The sequence below is a fragment of the Homalodisca vitripennis genome, chromosome 8 (assembly GCF_021130785.1).
Source record: "Homalodisca vitripennis isolate AUS2020 chromosome 8, UT_GWSS_2.1, whole genome shotgun sequence".
Taxonomy (NCBI): domain Eukaryota; kingdom Metazoa; phylum Arthropoda; class Insecta; order Hemiptera; family Cicadellidae; genus Homalodisca; species Homalodisca vitripennis.
In genome coordinates, this window is record NC_060214.1 from 98767702 (window position 1) to 98779317 (window position 11616).

General features: G+C 31.3%; 1 long non-coding RNA gene across 1 annotated transcript; it reads right to left on the reverse strand.

The window, feature by feature from the left end:
• Positions 1-265: 265 nt before the first annotated feature.
• Positions 266-2002, reverse strand: LOC124367155. Its single transcript, XR_006922874.1, has 2 exons — positions 1907-2002; positions 266-1362 (listed from the first exon to the last, which is right to left on the reverse strand). It is a non-coding gene; the product is annotated as an uncharacterized LOC124367155 (long non-coding RNA).
• Positions 2003-11616: the final 9614 nt, after the last annotated feature.

Here is an 11616-nt window from a genome sequence, read left to right on the forward strand (position 1 = left end):
AAATTACGTATAAAATATTACGTAAGTTAAAATATACCTTGAATATTTGTATCAATGGGGTAGGGGGTTACAACTCCCAAAAACCCTCTCCCCCCACCTGGATACGCTTATGGTTTAAAAGGACCTGTAACTACTGTTTATATATGTAAATAACTTTGAGAAGATTGCACAGTTGCATTATTATATGCAATATAATTGCCAATGAGTTTGACATTTAGATTGACTTTGATCAAGGTACAGACAAAAAGAATAAAAAGCCAAAACATTGTAATATAAACAATATTTAATGATTCTAACAGAATTCTTAACATTAATTATTTAATTTAACTTTACACTAAATTTAATCAAATTAAGTTTTGGGTGCTTTTATTCCTTGGCTTCTCTGTCCTGGAGAAGAGGGGTTTCATTATATCGTTATAATTGCTGGATGTTGTTCAACTAATTATCTTTCTTTCTCATTTAAAATATTCTTTTAAAGGACTTGGAATACAATGAAATCCAAACAATTCCTTACATATTTAATATTGAGCCAACAGGTTTGGTTGGTACATTTTTTACAATAGAAAGCTATAAAGTTTAAATCATACAATTTATAAACCCTCTTTTACTTTGTATGAGTATACTTTAATCTGCCTACACAATGACAGTAAAACACAAACAAAATATTGTACGTCAATACCTTTAATTAATTTGATACTTGAGATTATTAGAGTGGGTTTTATCAAAGCTCACTTGGATTGAAACTTTGCACACTCAATCCAACTTGTTTTAAAATCAAGTTTGCTTCATTGTTGAGACAATGCTCTCACTCTCACTGCATGGATATACTAACAAACTCTCACATTTCCTTTATTTCTCATGATAAAAACATGAAATCTAGTATTTCAGCATGTAATAAAGTGGTTAAAGTATGAATATTGTACTCTACTAATTCATACTTTGTCATTAAAACACAATAGAGTTCATTGAGCGGAGAGGAGAGTTTGATAGTTACTTGACTCGATTTATGATTTAATAAACTTATATTCCGACATCTGTAAATAATTTCCAGTTATATAAGTTCTGTCATTGATAAAATCATACTGATAGTCACAAGGATAGATCAGTGTGTTTAACATATAAAAAATCCAGTTAAATTGCAAAATTAAAAAAAAAATCACTAGAATTGACTATACTAATTTTATTACAAAAATAAATTACAAATATACAGCTTTTTAAACTTACAAAAATACTAACAATTTTAAATCTAAATAAATTTGTACAATTGTATGTTTTCTTTAATATTTAGTCTTCATCTTCTTCACTGACACCACTATCACTATCTCCTGCTGAATCACTGGCAGTGCTGGAACTGTTCTCCTCCTATAACAGTTAACATCCTGTCTAAACATAATATTCCACTTAAAATCAATATATTGCTTATGGCTAGTGAAAACTACTGAGGAGTCGTAGTTACATTTGTTGGTGGGAACATTCTATGAAGAGGGTATAGGCATTGATCACCTGCTATGACAAGTGTTTGAACATCACTAACTATGTAGGTTTTAGCCTTTCATGTAGAAATAAAATTGTGTTGAAAAAAAAAAAAATTTAATGGGAGGCCTACTTACTCTTTGAACACGACTCGTACAACTTTTTTACAACAGTTAAATCTAACTGTACAGTCAGTAATGCTTCTTATTAAAAATAGTTCTGTAACACTTGGTTTTACCAATTTACTGCAGTTGTTATATATAGCGCTTTTTATAGGGTTAGGCAACACACCACCAACACAGTTGACTCTGTCTTATGGACCAGTTTATCAATTATACAACCTTATTTAATTTTTATTCATACATCCAAAAGTAATGTCTAAATTGAATTTTTTGGCCTTCCTGCACTAAAAAGAATTTCTACTAACAGTTACCTCATCACTCGATAGCTCCTCATCTACGTCATCATCATCCAGTTCTTCTCCAATCTTGGAAGTTTTTAAAGCTGAATACTCCTTAAGTTCTTTCTCATTTAGAGTCTGAAAATAACAAGCAAACACTTTATGAATTGATTGTTTATATTACAAGCTAAACATGCAATCAGAAAAATAATCTTTCAAGTCCGTAGTTTAACAGAGGTGGTCCAACTAAAATGTCTAACTTCTGGTATATTGGATATCTCCAGAAATTAATGAAGCTGGCTTATATGATTTCCAAATGACACCAGGTTCCGTATATGGACGGGTGAAGATACCCACTACGTGAATGAAACAAAACCTTGCAATTGGCATTTTATTTCGTCACCCATGAGCGCAGTTTATTTGTTCATGTTGGACATCAGACGTTGGCAGCTGTAACTCACTCTTAGCTATATTCGTATACAACCTTGCTGAGTTTTTGTAATTGAAATCTTTCGGGCAGGCTGTCCAGAGTAGTCTTTCTGTTGAGGTGACTGACAGGTTGTGTTCCTAAAAATTACTTGAGATCTGCATATTTAGCATATTTAAAATTTTCTTCAGGTGTGGTTTAATTATAGGGGCAACTGTAGCAGGATATTTTTATGAAGCAAGATTCTCTGCGAAAATTGTTTTGTTTTAAATAAATTGTCTAGACATTTTATGCCTAAAATATGCCTAGACAATTTTTTTTGCGTAATACTTCTTTTATATTCTCTTGATAGATCTAAGGGATAGCTTTTCGTGTTATTATATCAAGTGCCATATTCAAAGTACAATTTAAGTTGTTAGTAAATTTTCTACATATAAATTTATCTAACTATTTTTATTACTCTAACCTTTAAGATACTTTTTTACGTTTTAAATGGCTGCAATTTAAAATGTAAGTTTTGAATGCAACCAACCTTTATCATTATTAGAATTCGGTCACTATATAATTTATTATAGTTTGGTTAGACCTTCCAAATTTTGTCTAACTACTTTTTGAAAGTATCAGTATTATACGACGTACTTAATTTTCTATATAAAACGTTTGACTAGAAAGAGGACTGCAAAAGTGCACAACTATACTTGTAAAACATTATTCTGTTGCCACATTACGGTTTAAAATCGTGTATTTTAGACATTTGAGTGTTGTTTAATCAATCTGTTATGAACACTTTAGCATACATGAAATATTGATTCCGATAAAAGCCATTTATTAAACGTAACATAACATTTCGTGCACACTTTTTTAATACTTGAGAGTGTAGAAGATTAACAATTGGATGTTTGTTTATTTTAGTAATTGACCAATTCCATGAAATATAATAGGAAAAGTAATATGTAGGGTGAAAATGGAACGTGGCTAATGTGGTTGATGCGGCTTATGGAGAGTGATGTGCCCCTGACTGGATATTTAGGTCGCGGCATTTTCATCGGAATTCAATTTGTAGCAATTCATAAAACACGCAACTGCTCTTCAATATTCTTAATTGAGGCGGTTAATTGCTAATATTTTGCAATTACATTTATATCAGTAATATAATTATAACACCGTTATGTTAGTACTTCTGCAACAAATAAAAAGGTCATTCTGAGGACAGCAACGATGCGATTAACTTACAATGTGTCCATCTAATGTTACTTTATTTTTTATTTAGCTGAACTGACTTTCTCAGGATCTACTACCTAGATCTAAAGTTGCTTAAATTTAATCCTACAGTACATACGTATGGTATACATAGCACCCCAGTAATGTAAAAGTGAGAGAAATTTGGGTTTATAGGTTGGCAGTTCTGCTGGATGGCTGGGTACCTTTCAATTACGTTACTGGCTTTGTGCTCAGCTGCTATTCATTATTTTTTGAGGTTATTTGTTTGATATTGTAAATTTAATTCGTCTGCTTTAAATATGACAATCTATGAAAAATATAACATGAAAAAAAAATTATTTCGTAATTTTTACTTTTTTATTAACTTCCCATTTCAATCTCAACAAAACTGATCGTTAATGACGATCGGTTTCTTACTTACGATAAATTACTTAATCCAATTAACGAAAAATCAGGATGGCTTCCTATATAATACTAATTGGCTCTTGTTCCCCAGACTATACAAAGAGACATCCTATTTATTATTGTCTGATTGACTGCAGCACTTCAGCCCGATCTCGGGACACATGGGATTGAGACTCGGCGTTGTCAGTAGATAGAAAGGGACTAGTTGTTCACTAGTTTCAATCCCGTGTTAAATTTAAGTCCCTAAGCTCTCCTGATTACAGTACATTTATTTAAAAACCTGTTTGTAAACCTTAGACAATAATAAGGCTTCAAAGATAATAGATTTCTTGTATAATGATTTTAAAATTCATAAAACTGTAAATTGTTATGGATTAAAATTTTGTCTCTGAAGTGATGAGATGCAAATTGAATAGTTCTTTTAGAATATAAAATATTATATATTTCATAATAATATATTAGTTACATGCAATATTACAAATCTATATGTTTTACTGTGTAAAATGTCATATAAGTGTAAGTAATGTTATTTAAAAATGTATAATTCTCTAGATTTCCCTTTGTCATCATTTAAGCTACCTATAAAACCAACAGAAGTTGTTCACTAACGCTCAGTAAAATTCTTTGGAGTAAAGTGCACATTGAACTCTATATTGCAGATGTAACTGTTTCTGTCTAAATATATTGTCTTTGTCACAATTACCTTCGAGCAATCGTTTCCGCCCGAATCAACTCAATCAATAATACTCGGAACACCATTCCTCACAAGGTTTATAACATCCCTGATAATGTTATTTTCCTGGTTACCTTACCGTTGAGAAATGCTATTTCTGATTATAACACTACAGTAAATTCTCTGGTCTTAACCCCACTATCTACCCGTTCTACTCCCTGTCTTAAATCAGCTCTTGGAAAGCGTATAGCCTTGATCATATTATCTCACCGGTTAGCTTCTAATAATATATTGATATTCAATAATTTAACATAGCAAATTACTCTTTAATAAAAGCATAAGGCCCCCAACACGCCCCAAAGTTAACAAATTAACATACCTAGGAAACAAGCAATAACGAAAGCAAGTTAAACACGTTGGTTGTGGTTTTTAGGTAAAATTCGTGGTTACACTTTTATATTTAGTATTAGATATGTACTGTGTGATTGTTGAATTGACGACAAAAGAAGGGAGCAAATTAAATTTAAAATAACTGTTATTACAACATAAAACGATGATAATGGTCCTTATACCTCTTATCCTTTTAATTAAATTAGATGTCAACATTTTTAACTATCACTATTATTAAATGAAGCAACACCTGCACTTTTTGTAAAATGGTTTAAATTGTGTTAATATAACTATGGCAAGTAAGTTAATAAGCATTTATGGAGACATACACTAGGCAGAGTTTCTTTACATGTCCAAGTAATGTCATACACTTTAAAGGTAATGGAGACGCTGTGTTCTCATGTAATAACCTTGTTAGTCCCACTTAGAAGTTTATGTGTTTGCTGGATAAACAGTCGTCGCCACACATAAATTTACTCCTTTGAGAAGCGAATGATAACCTAGTTTGTGGTTTGTGGTGAATCAGATGCATGATTACTGAACACAGTTTTATTACGGTGAGTCTAACTTACCTCTCGTAGTTAATTATTTATGTGTGTGTTTGTCTTTTATTACGTATGTAACTTTTTGTTGTATAATCGTTTAATAATATTGAATAAAATGTGACAGATTGCACGTCTTCTCACTTTCGTTCATCAGTTTAGTCCTTTCTATGGAAAAAGTTTTAATAATATATATATATATATATATATATATATATATATATATATATATATATATATCCTATCACTTCTTAAGATATTTGGAAACCAAAATAGTTTTATACGTGTAAACAAGTCAACATAGCATTATCAATGTTATTAATCTCGAAAACTATCAATAGTTATGACGAGCGTTGCGCGATGGTAGCTGAAACATCATATTTAATTCCGTAATCCAATCGGTCCCCAGCAAATTTCTTGAAATGTGAATAAAATCAGGTAGCTTAACGAGATCTAATACTTAAGTACCAAAGTTGGTGTAAAAATACTAGATATTACAAAAAATTACCTAGGCTCCACCCCAATGACTTCTAAAATTGACGAAATCTCCACAAGAAATGCATTGGTGTAAGCAATCTTAATTTTGGTCACATGTTCAAAGTTGTTAGCAGCACTTCAGAGGGTATAATAATAATGTCTGCATACTGACAGTTTTTAAAAATATACCACCTAATGTAAAAATAGGCTGATATATACATTGCGTTTATTACATTGTTTATTGATTTTAGTGTTATGTTTAGTTTAAAATGTTGCAATGTATCGGAATAGCGAAATACTACGAGTATTTAGGAGCGGTACACAGCAGCAGAGGGAATGGTTCAGGACAATTTACATGAGAGATGAACAAGATGATGAGCATTACAGCGCATATAGACTCCCTCTTATGAATGTTAACTATGTCACTCAGAATAGTGTTGGTAGCCTCAGTACAAGCCACACACATTATAGTGTACACTTCAGCCCAAAACCAACCCCTAATGACATTACAATTTTAAAAGGTTGATAATTTATTGGTAATATCATAAAATAAACAGTTTGCATCGTTCTGAGAAGGTACCACGATATACCTGGCAATGTTCTTATACGTGCAAGGTCAGTATGGGTTTATCTCAGACCTCTATCTTCCAAATGAGCAGTGCCTCAATGTGGACAGTTATATATAAGCTGTTCATCAGTTATAATTTACTGTTTTCCAGAATGTAATTTATTACACAGACGAGGTTATTTGATACATTTAAGCGGATATGACAAGTACATTCGAATTTCGAATGTAAATGTTGAGTTTACCTACAGTTCATCTTGCCCTTAGTACAGCGGCTAGAACCTGACGCTATCACAAACTTGACTCCTGGAATCTGAAATCATTTCTTCTGAAGAGTTCTTCCAAAAATATTCGGCGGTGGAGAAGCTCAAAATTAACTCTTAACATCTTTTCGACATCAGAGATGTATAGCCTACACAAACATAGCGTAATGTAGGTGACACGTCCTCAATTTTCACAATTTATTTCATTACGATGTCTTAGATGCAATGTCTCTTATTTTTTATTAGCAATCTTTAGAAATTTATTACCATAAAAATTATAAGAATACATTATTTAACTAATTTTCTGTAGAATAATCTAACATAATATAGATTATTAGTTCTACATTTATTAGTAACAAATAATCTATGTAATTGATGTTAACTTTATTTAGTCAATTGGATTTTGCATTTACCATTAAAGTGTAGCGTTAACCTAATTCAACTCTAAAATGTTTATTCTTGTCATTTCACATTTTCAGTTCCATTCCCGTACATATATTTTCTCCAACATCATCCAAATAAGTACGTGGATTAAAATTACAATATCAATATTCTGTTACAAAATACTTTTTTCATTATTGCAAATTGCTCATCTAAAAAAGTATAAATACTGAAAAATAAGTTGTATAACAATCGTCCCCCCTAAATTCGTACTTTTATTACAAAATTTTCATTTATCAAACTTTAAATAAAATGTCTAAATTTTTGTTTTTCATTTTATTGAAACTTACAGGAATAACGTTTCAGCATATTCCCATTATCACAGAGCTTAGGCACTAACTTTCTTAACAAAACAAAGTAGTATATACGATGCTTCATCATTAAATTAAATATAATTTTTGGCATGATTTTATTTCCCTTTATTTATTAATATTTATTTCGTTATAAAGATAGAATACAATCTTAAGCTTAAGATTCCAAAACTTTAAATTGGACTTAAAGATTTTTTAAAGTTTAGATTAAAATATACACATATTTAAAATGTTTGGCTACCACTTAGTATTTTAAAATCTAACTAGTATTATTAGTAGTTAACTAATAATAACTTGCTTCAAATGTTAAAACAAAGATTATTCTAATGTCGTAATCTCTAATCTATGTGAAGGAAACAGGATATTCAGGACAATTTTGTTCAGTGATATAAAAAAATTAGTAACATCAGTAAATCAGCGAGTTACAGATTTTTTGTCACTATAAATTTTGGAAATGTACAGAAAAATCCTGTTTCCTTCAAAATCCTTCCATCGTCAAAAATTGGCGGGAGGGGTGGCGGGGTAGCATTATGCACTGCGTCCCGAAAACATTTCCTGTGACTCATGGGTAAACCCCTCCTTTCAGGAATCGTATTGGCCCAAATAACCCACCACACTCGCTAAAATCAATTTGTTTTGTGACAGTGCTGATTGTGATGGAAGTTAAATAATAAGAGAATGCCAAATAATAGCAATAATAGGATTTATCCTTGTTATTCAGTTGTTATAGTGTTGTTTAACGTGTTTTTGAAAATAACGTATTTGTCAATACTAATCTGCAAATCTAAATCGTGAGTTTAAACCCGTTAAAGAGATTTTTGCGCCTTCATCTCAGCGGCTAGCACGTAAACGCAACCCGACACACAGATTGCGTTTATTTGTTGATAGGGTAGTATTTGGGCCCTACGAGCATAGCTAAATTCCTCCAGCTGTACATGGCCTTATGCAAAATCTATTTTTGAAATACAAGTTTCTCTACTAATGCTTCTAACACTTTCCATATAAAAACAACCTCTACAGATTGTTGCCATGTCATGGCTCCTCTCATTATATGTTTTGTTCCCATATTTATTTTTATATTAATGTTAGTTACTAATAATTTATTGTATCTGGTATTAATAAGTATTTATTTCGGTTCACGTTACAATCGTACGGACTACTGTATAATCATAATAAATATATTCTTCACTGATGTTCCCAAGTATTTGTTTTAAGGAGAATATGAATATAGTTTGGGTGTTTTTAGAGCATTTTCGGTAATTCCAGTGTCTTTATAAAAAAGATCAATTGATTCACCTAATTTGAGATAATAATCAATAGCAACAATGGTGTCCTATAACTTCACTATGCGTCCGAACCACAGTATGTTCAGTTACACTGGAATCTTCTCTGATTAGATTTAGGTTTGATAAACTTATGAAAGTGAATATTCTACACCTTTCCATGGTTTTTCAAAATTTTGACTGGAAAAGTGCAAATGTTTCTTTTAAAACATACATCAATTCCAACTCTCAATTTTGACTTTCGTGTACATAGGTTTGTAATTCCTGAACTTGGATTAAGTATACAGAATGATATTTTGCATGTTCCTAATACTTTATATTAAAAAAATTGGTGGTTTTTATCCTTCGTGTTATCACGTATATAAGGAATTTTATGAAAATGTATTATCGTGGTAATAAAAGTACAATTATTTATTCATAAAGAAGAAATATCTATTTTGCCAAATTTGAGTTAAATTTGAAGTTAATTAATTACAGTTTTGTTCAATATTTTCTTAGTCTTATACAGTGGGAAGTTTCTGTAAATAAATAATATAATACGTTTCTTATACTTTTAATCTTTCATTCGTGTGTACTCAATTTCCAAATACGTTAACTTTATAAAATGTCAAAATATAAAATGATAATTATTTTAATTAATTTTGTACTGCTTAAGTCACAGAGCAGTAAACATGAGTGCAGGAAGTGTCCCTATATAACTTGCTATTAAGGTTATGTAAATATCAGTGACGCACACTCAGACCGCTAGATCGCAGCAGGGTTATAGTTTCCTGTTTCCTATCGAGGCTGCGATAACTTTAGCCTCCAAGTACGAATATAGGAATACTTCCTACAAGGGAAATGTAAAATATTTTGTTTTCCACCTACCCTGTATCTGCTCTTTATTATGACGCTCTTCCACATCACATGTCCGTTCATATCACAATGTTTTAAATGATGTCTTTTACGTAGTTACATATAAACAATTTTGGTTGAAGAATAATATTGTTTTAAGTTTTTTAATAAATAAGATCGTTGCGTTAGTGCTTGTTAATAATACATAAAATTAAAAATTTCAACCTGTTAAACATTATTCTGGCCAGTAAGAAACTTAAAATGTTTATAATGTACAGGCGTGTGGCCAACGCTAAGTTTCATGTTGGTGCAATAGCTTTTTTCTTCATTCCAATTAGTAAAAAATATTAAAAGTTCTGCTCTTTAATCGCGTCATCTTTCAAATTTATTCATTGTCAATAAGACATATTTTAAATTATTTTTATCCTTATAATAAAGTAAGAGTCCATCAGGCATGTGTAATGTAGCATACCTTACTAAGTTTCGATGCATTGGGCATTACTTCAACGACAGCCTGGTAGAATATAGTTGATGCTATTATTAAAAAGCTGCCAAACCTAACTACCGCCAAAAAGTACTGACAGTTACCAGGATCACACCAGGAGAATCGCTGTTCCCTCAGACTCCTGCCTCTAATTGAGGGTAATAGGCGTAGGTATTCTAGATAGGATCCTTTCCAGGTGATGGACATTTATTTCAGAGGCAATGGTATTTTCCAAATGTAGAAATGAAGACTCATTCAAATTTCTCTTCTGTGCCATAGTTAGTTCTAGATATATCCTACTCATCGTTAGACTTCGCTAGCGCTCAACCAATTCCCTTGGATATACAGCGTCATCGAGCTTCCATCAAACTTTCTGATCAAAATATACTCCTGATTAATAGGCTTCACTAACGCTCAACCACGGAACCTTTACTAATGGCTGGTGAAGCCCGATTCACCGCCATAAATTTCAAAAATTCTTCATTTTCATCGCGATCTGTGCGCGTAGGAAGTAAACATGAGATCCAGAAATAAATACATATAACTAAGAGAAGTTATAGAGCGTAGATTCTTCTCAAAGTAAAATGAAATAAAAATCGTAATTAAATATCCAACATACAAAAAACTGTTTAGTATTTTAAGTTTTTATTTTAATATTAAAATAAAACACTTAAAAATTACAAGTTAGTGAGCATAAATACTTGATTATCTGGGCAAAAAGTCTGTGAAAGGACTACAGTTTTTAAAGTGGGAATATTCTTTAAAGCATTTATTTCAGGCTTGAACTTTTCTCTCTTTTAGTTGGTAAAGTGAAAGTATATTTATAACTACAAGTTGGTAACTACTAGCTTGTACTGCTTGCTAGCTGTTAGTTATTTAATGAAATTGCGATATTTTAGTCTAAGAATTTCATTAAATCCAAGCATTTCACCATAACAGTATGTAGCGTAATCAAACTGCACATTATTAACTATAGTTATTTGTGGAATGCATGTTTTACTCGTATTATAATTGCTCATTTATACCTGCCAGATGCATGCTCATTATAGGGATTGAGATCGTAATGGAATTTAATTTGTCCCGAGTAGCGAAAATAGACAGGAGGTCTCGGAAGCGCGCCCCTCCCGAACTCGAAACAAAGCATAAAAAAACAACCACATGCCACTAGTGGGAAGAGAGAACAAATTTCCAGTACATGATGTATAATTATTGGCAAACATTTTCATACAAAATACAATTAACTGCAGCACCACGGTGCACCGCGTAACTTACAAACTAAATAACAACAATAGATAAATTCCCATATTGACAATAACATAATAAATAGAAATTTGACAAATACATAACATAATAAAATATAGAAATTTAATATATAAATAACATAATAAATAGAAATTTGGTATATAAATAACATAATTTCAGGTACG